A 6,858-nucleotide genomic window follows, 5' to 3' on the forward strand; every position below is an offset into this window, starting at 1 on the left:
TTGGTGTAGGGTTGGGCCCCCGGTGTGGTGGGCAGCACCGAGCCCCCGGGGCGGGGGTCGAGCCTGGCTGGGGTGGGGGGCATGTGTAGGGGGTCTTTGAGCTTGTTTGGGGGGCCGTGTGTCCCGTCACCCCCCAGAGGAGACGGTTGTGTGTCTGGAGGGATAACAGCAATTGGGGATGGGGGCTGGAGAGCAGGGTCTCCTCCCGGTGCGGGGGGGAGTCCTGCGGTGCGAGGGGGATGCTCCCAGGAGGCCCACGCTCGCCTTGGCTTTGGCTGGGAAGAGAAATGGGAGTCTTCCAGCCTGTCTTCAGGAGAAAACGAAGGAAACTGAAATTTATGGGTTTATTCCCCAGGGTGAGGAAGAACTGGGAGGGAGGGGAGGTGTCTGTGTGTGTTGGGGTCCTGGGCGCGTGGGTCACCGGGGGTGTTTTGCGGCCCCCCGGGAAGTAGAGGCTTGGCGTGGAAGGGCGGATCAGCCCCCCGGGGTGGGAAGTGCCACCATGTTGTTGCTGAGCCTCCGGCAGACCTAACGAGTTTGTGGCCTCTTCCCGTCGGTTTGTTGACCCGGCAGAGGGGGGGAATTCGGCAGCCCCCCCATGCACCAGAGATTGCAGTGTGTGCTTAATATATAGCCTTTTGGAATCGGTGGTGGTTGGGGGTTTTTTTTAAAAGAAACCTTTCTAAAACCCTGTGCCTCTGGATTGTAGCAACTGTAAATATTTGTTTGGAGGGAGGTGACTGAGGGAGAACTCTTTGTTTCAGTTGTTTGTTCTGTGGCGATCCTTTTTCTTTACCTGGGGGGGGTGCAACCACTGCCACTGCCACATCTGGGGGAAGAGTGAGGGGTATCAGCTCCACGCTTTTGAAGAGATTGGCCCTTTTCCCCAGAGGTGGACAAGCCCGAAGCGTCTCTGAGCATCCGTTGGCAGGGACAGAGGCCAGGCTGGTGGCCTCTCCAGCATCCGAGGCTTCACCACGCAGTCCATCTCTCTGTGGCTATCGGGGGTGATCGCTGCTTGTGTAACACAGGTACCTGTTCCAACAGGAGCCGCACTGAAACATTTTTTCTCCTCCCCAATCCTCTTGCCGTTTGTGTTATGTATTACCAACCGACTGTCAGAAGGTAATAACTTTGTGCGTGCAGATCTGGACTTGTTAGCTGCAGAAAATGGCTTTAAACCCCACTAGGGCGGTAGGTTAGGGGTGCATTTGTGAGTCCTATTGAATCTGGTAATGCAAATGTGCTTTAGGGGAGAGTGGCTGTGCTTTGTTTTAACCTAAAGTAAAATCCAGCCTTGGGAAGGTGGCTCAGCTTTTCTGTGACAAATGGCAAAGCAGGACCAAATGAGACTCATTGCACGTCCGCTCTCAGACTTTCACTCTGCATTTTATATACAGCTGGTGTTTATTTAAAATAAATAAATAAATAAACAGGAAAGGGCCAATTGACTGTGCGTATCTCCTGGAAACTCAGCCGACTATCAGTGGCTTTGATATTGGGCTCTGTAGGACTGGCTATTGTTTCCGCTCAGTAAGTGCTGTACGTTTTTGTTCACGCTGTCCAGTAAAAGGTGTGAGCTCAGCCTGGCTTCAAGGGCGTGAGGGAGCTGCATTTGTGGAGCTGGGTGCAGGATGGCAGGGAACAGGGACTCTAACCCTGTGAATTTTTTGCTGCTTGAGCAGCCATGATGCACACTCAGTGTGCCTCCTCAGCCAGCAAGGGCTGCCCTTACTATTGTGCTTTTTACAAGAGATCTTAACAGCTGCTTACTTCAGGGTAGGTTGGAAAAACATCCTAATTCCTGCAGCGCTTAGGAGTTGTGAACCTCTGTGTGCATCGGTAAATGGAGTAGAAAACACTCCCCCATGCTCCTTCCTTTAAAAAAAAGGAAAAGGAAAAAAAAAAGTTGCCTCTGCAGTGATGGTTATAGGTTGGTTGTAGGTAAGCTTTGTTTGCATGCTTGAAATAAAGCAAAAGAATACTGTGGGGGGCAATCTTGGGCCAGCAGATTTTATTATTACCACCTGCTTAAAATATTTACCCGGTTAAATCAGGCAAACTCCGCATGGTCCATAAGTTATATCTTACAACTTTCCAAGAAAGACTTCTCTAACTGGAAATTAAAAACAGTGTCCAACAAGCATTCTTGAACTCCTTCAGCTCCTTGGCCAGACAGCTCGGATTTTTTTTTCCCTGGGTACGCCGTCCGCTGCCAGTAGTGGATGCTCCGGAAATCGCTATTGCGAAAGGAGTGAAGTAAAACGTCAATTCTCTTAACAGCAAGCAAAGTTCACTGGGTGTTGACCAGTGGAAATATGTTCTCCACCGCACAGCCAGCGCGGTTATCTGAGCAGACCAAGAAGGAATTGCTCATCTCGAGGGAGAACGCTGCGATGGTATTAGAGGGATGAAATGTTCACTGGTGCTGAGCTTGTAGAGTTAGACCCTCGTGTGTGAGCAGTCAGTCGTGCAGGGTGGGAGACCTCTTTTGTCCTTATTATTTAAGCCACTGTCTCTCCAGCCTCCCTTTTCTTTGATTGTGGACCCATATTTATTTTTTTTCATCAGAAAAGCAGACTTCCCTGCGCGTTAAAGGCCCTTGACAAAAGCTTGCTTTTCTAGTGCTTGCTGCCTTCTGTGGGCTTCTTGGAAGTAACCTGTGGACCGCTGGGTGCCGGAATATAACTGCACATTAAACAACTTGTTACTTAGACTCTGAAAAAGCATGTGACAATTGCCTGAGAATACGCAGCATTGGTTTTAAGTCTTGAAAGCCACCAATAATGACCTGTGCATCTGCCTTGCCGTGCGGCTAGTTTGCAGGACTTTCTTCCACAGTACTGGTATGGTATGGGTGGCTCCTAAACTGGTTTCCTAACAAGTTAAAACACAAAATAGGTGTCAGACCAGAGCCTGGAGAGGGAGTTCGGAGCCATATGTCTGTTTTCTGAGTGGAAGAACAACAGCAGCAGAAACGTCAAGGCTTCTTCTAATTAACCTATTAATGATGAGACTCCTGTCAATTCGCTTATTTAAAATTCATTTAGAAGCTCTCCTTTTGTGTTACCTGAGTAGATGCAGGGAAAGTTCTTCACTTTAAAGGTGAGAGCACGTTCTTTCTGCCTTTTTTTTTTTTTTTTTTCCATTCAGTGTATGTTTTCTCGTCAGCCGTGATGTGTTCATGTCAGGTTCAACCTGTGCTAGGGGACTGCAGCCAGCTTGAAAAAGTTGGGACTCTTGTTTCCAACTTTAAATATCCTAGTATAATTTTTAGTTTCTGGATGACTTGCGTGAAAGTGCTTTTTTCATAGTACTTTGTAGCTAATTTTAACTCTGTTTCATTTAGCAGCAGTGGGTCAGTAGATTTCATAAGCACCAGCAAGGAACAAAAGAAATGTTGAGATCCAAAAGTAGGAGGAGTTGATGGGGCAGCGAGATGTAGGAAAGATATTCAAGGTGGTGGTACTGTATCCACAGAAGAGCAAATCTATACTCATTTCTTCAGCTCCTGTTGTAAGGAAATGGGGGCCGTGTGGGCACCCAGAACTAGCCTTGCACTTGATTTTGGAGGTGGTGGGTGTAGGTGAGCTGACTGGGACTTGGAGAAAATACTGGTGTGCTATACAGGGTGGGCATTTTGGACTCGGACGTGTGCTAGATAAGGATGTAGGGAACCCAGTTGTTGACGCCAGGCAGCAGAAAAATCGAGGTGAATATAATGGAAAGTAAATCTTTGTTTTTAAAGTCTTCAGCAGATGTCTTTGAGTGTCTTGGGGTCATATGGTTAAAAGAGGAGCATGAAGGGACTCCTGGAACAGACCTCTGCTCCCTTGCCACAAGGGAATGGATTTTATTCCTAACCTGCTCTTGGGCAAAACACTCTGTGATAAAGGTTATTCTTTATTTATTTCAGCACAGCATATAGCGAAACACTGAAAGGTATTTCTTTCTTCCAAGCATGTTTACACATGTCCCTCTCTTCATTATAGCATCTAAAGAAACAGCAGAGGTACAAACCCAATTGTTTTCCATTTCTCTTGCTAACATTATGCTGCTGCAGCATTAAAACATCACTACCAGATTGGGTCTCATTAAGTTAGGTGCTGTACAGAGACATAATAAATTGCAGCTCCTGTTCCAGAGCCTTATAAAGGCTCAGAAGTCAGGGGAATCATTGTTCTTCCATCCTTGATTCAAACTGTTGAAAAAGAACAGCAGCTTACAATCTCTGCAAAAATCTGTTTATCTGGTAAATATGTGGGTGGTTATTGGCAATTTTACCAATGATCATCTTCAGGTTAATTATCTTAATACATCTTGATCAGGTAGTGTTTAGCCCTGAGAAAATGTCATTTTGCATAGCACAGCTTCAGGAGATTTTGGAAAATGTATTCCAAAAGGTGGTTAACACCATTACATTAGATTTTGCTGTGAAAGTTTCCCGTCTAGCTGCAGAGACATCTTGACACATGCAATCCTGTGCAAGAATAAATATGTGCAAAATGAGCTCAGATAGTTGCTGGGGAAAAAAAGAAATGTTCTTTGACTGTCAGAGCTTAATATTTTAGTCTCACGGGAGCCTGGAGCTCTAATCCATGGACCCCCACCTGTTTGTTTGGATTCATTTTGTAAATACGCATCACCTTTAATGGGGGAATTTGGTACAAGAGGGCCTTCTCTTGTTTTCCTCTCTGCTGTAGTTAATGCAAAGGGATACTGATACTTCCATGCCCCTGGTTCCTGCTGGGAGCAATACTGCTGCTGCCTGTAACCCGTGACCCTCGCTGTGTACCTCACGGGGAGCAGAAGCAACTCTCGGGCTCAGGGTGATCACTTGAAGGAGTACCCGGCCCAGCAGCCGAGCCCTGGGCTGCATTAGTTGAGGATCAGAGAGAGTTTGTCTTTTGGCAGTGCTGACTGACCGCTCTGGTTTTTAGGAAGAGTGGTGAGGACCCACACGGGGCTGGCTCGCTCCTGCGATTGATGTCACGACCGCCTGCACTCTGCCTTGGATTAAATCACAGTGAGGGTTTGCTTCACTGTAAATACGAGCCTGATCCATCTCTTGAGTGAGAAGAAAGCTTTCATTCTGAGGATCTGAAGCTTAATGTTAGGCTTGTTTAAACAGCTTCTTTAAAGGGTTGGGTTTGTCTCTGAGCAGAATGTCAGAAAGAGTGTGCTGAGCAGATAGAGCAGACTCTGCTGCCAACTTCTGCAGCACCTTCCATGCAGACTCATCCCCAGGCATTCTGCGAGAGGGGAACTCACCGCCCCAGCAGTGTGAACTGCTCTTTGTTTTCCTTTGCCCCATCTATTTTCTTCAGCCCAGTCAGTTTCTTTTATTAAGTAGATTATATGTTTTGCTCGATAGGAGCTTTTCTTCCCAAATAAAAAGAATGCTCTTGGCATGAAAAATGCCTTTTTTTCACTCCTGTCTCCTTTTGCTTAGCCCAGGCCTCCCCGGCTGTTCTCAGGAGCACCCGAGATGCCTGGCGGGGGGCTCTGTGTACCTGTCCATTTTCTGACCCCCACCCAAGGGGAAACAACAGTTGCTTTTTCCTGGCGTCTGGTGCTACTGATATGAGAAGAATTTTCCTTTCTGCTTAATCAAACTTGAAATGCTGGACCAGCGCAGGTTGCCCTGTAATTCTGCTCTCTGACGGAAGCTCCCCAGTTCCCGGCGAGCCCCGGTGCAGACAGGCCTTTCCTCCCTGGCATGGCCGGTGCCTGCAGGAGTGGGGCCCTTCTCTCTGCAGCACTGGCAGCCGGCGGTAGGTGATGCTTGGGGAGGATATGGCTGTAGCGATAGTAGACGTATATCCTGAGCGTTTTCATAATAAAAATAAAGACAGAGTTGACTTCTGGCTGTGCAAGGGAGGCTGGAGCTGGACTTCAGCTTCTACCTGGGGATCTGACCATCTTTCCTAAAATTTGAGAGTGCCTACCTGCAGCCTAGAGGTTCTGGACAAGAATATCTGGAAAGTCTCTTGAGGGTCCCTCATGAAAGATATAGAAAAGTACACACGTCTGCTGAAGGCTTCATTTTCTTTGTTCACGCTGCTCTCCTTACCATAGGGGGTTTTAAGGTGCAAACATAAGAATTGCTGTTAAAAAAAAAGCAGTTGTCTCAAAGGGGAGAACATCAGCCAACACCACCTCAAGGTGAAATGAGGCTGTGCTCTGTGGGGCATGCCCCTCCTTAGCAGGAAACTTCTGCTTTCTGTGCAGAACAGATAAGGATCTTCTTACTCTGTCCCTGTGCACTGGGGCTCTGGTATCGTACCTTGCAGGTAAACTGATTTCTTTTTTCTTTTAATTCTACAAATGAAACTGAGCAGATACAACCAGCTCCTCTGCTTTCCTTCTCAAAGGCATTCTTAGTTTCAGGCCACATACTTCAATAAGAAGTTTACAAAACCAGTTTTATTAGTGCATTGAAGTGTTTTGTTTACTTCTGAGCTTCTGGAAGCAAAACTGCTGTAGCCTCTGTCTTGGGTTTGAGACCTTAGAAATGATTATAACAGGAACAAAGTTCAGTTTTGCTGTATCTAAATCAAGGTGAAACATGTGGTTTAAATGTTTTTAATTTGTACCTTGAGTTTTTGATAAAGTAATAAAGGAGATGCTTTAAAACACTATTTCCTTTTAAGTATACTTGAAGGTAGGAATGCGCCCTGACTGCTCTTTCCTTTCTCGCGTTTTCGTAAAATCTCCATTATAATCAACCCTTGTCCCCCCCAAGTGTGCGTATTTTTCAGAAGAATTGTTTTCTGTGCTCTGCTGACCACTGGAAAACTCTGTACTCGGAGCTGTTTGTTGAGTTGAACATTAGTGGGTTTTTTCCTTTCATTATAA

Source organism: Haliaeetus leucocephalus, unplaced genomic scaffold (genome assembly GCF_000737465.1).
Source record: "Haliaeetus leucocephalus isolate CR32 unplaced genomic scaffold, Haliaeetus_leucocephalus-4.0 Scaffold214, whole genome shotgun sequence".
NCBI lineage: Eukaryota > Metazoa > Chordata > Aves > Accipitriformes > Accipitridae > Haliaeetus > Haliaeetus leucocephalus.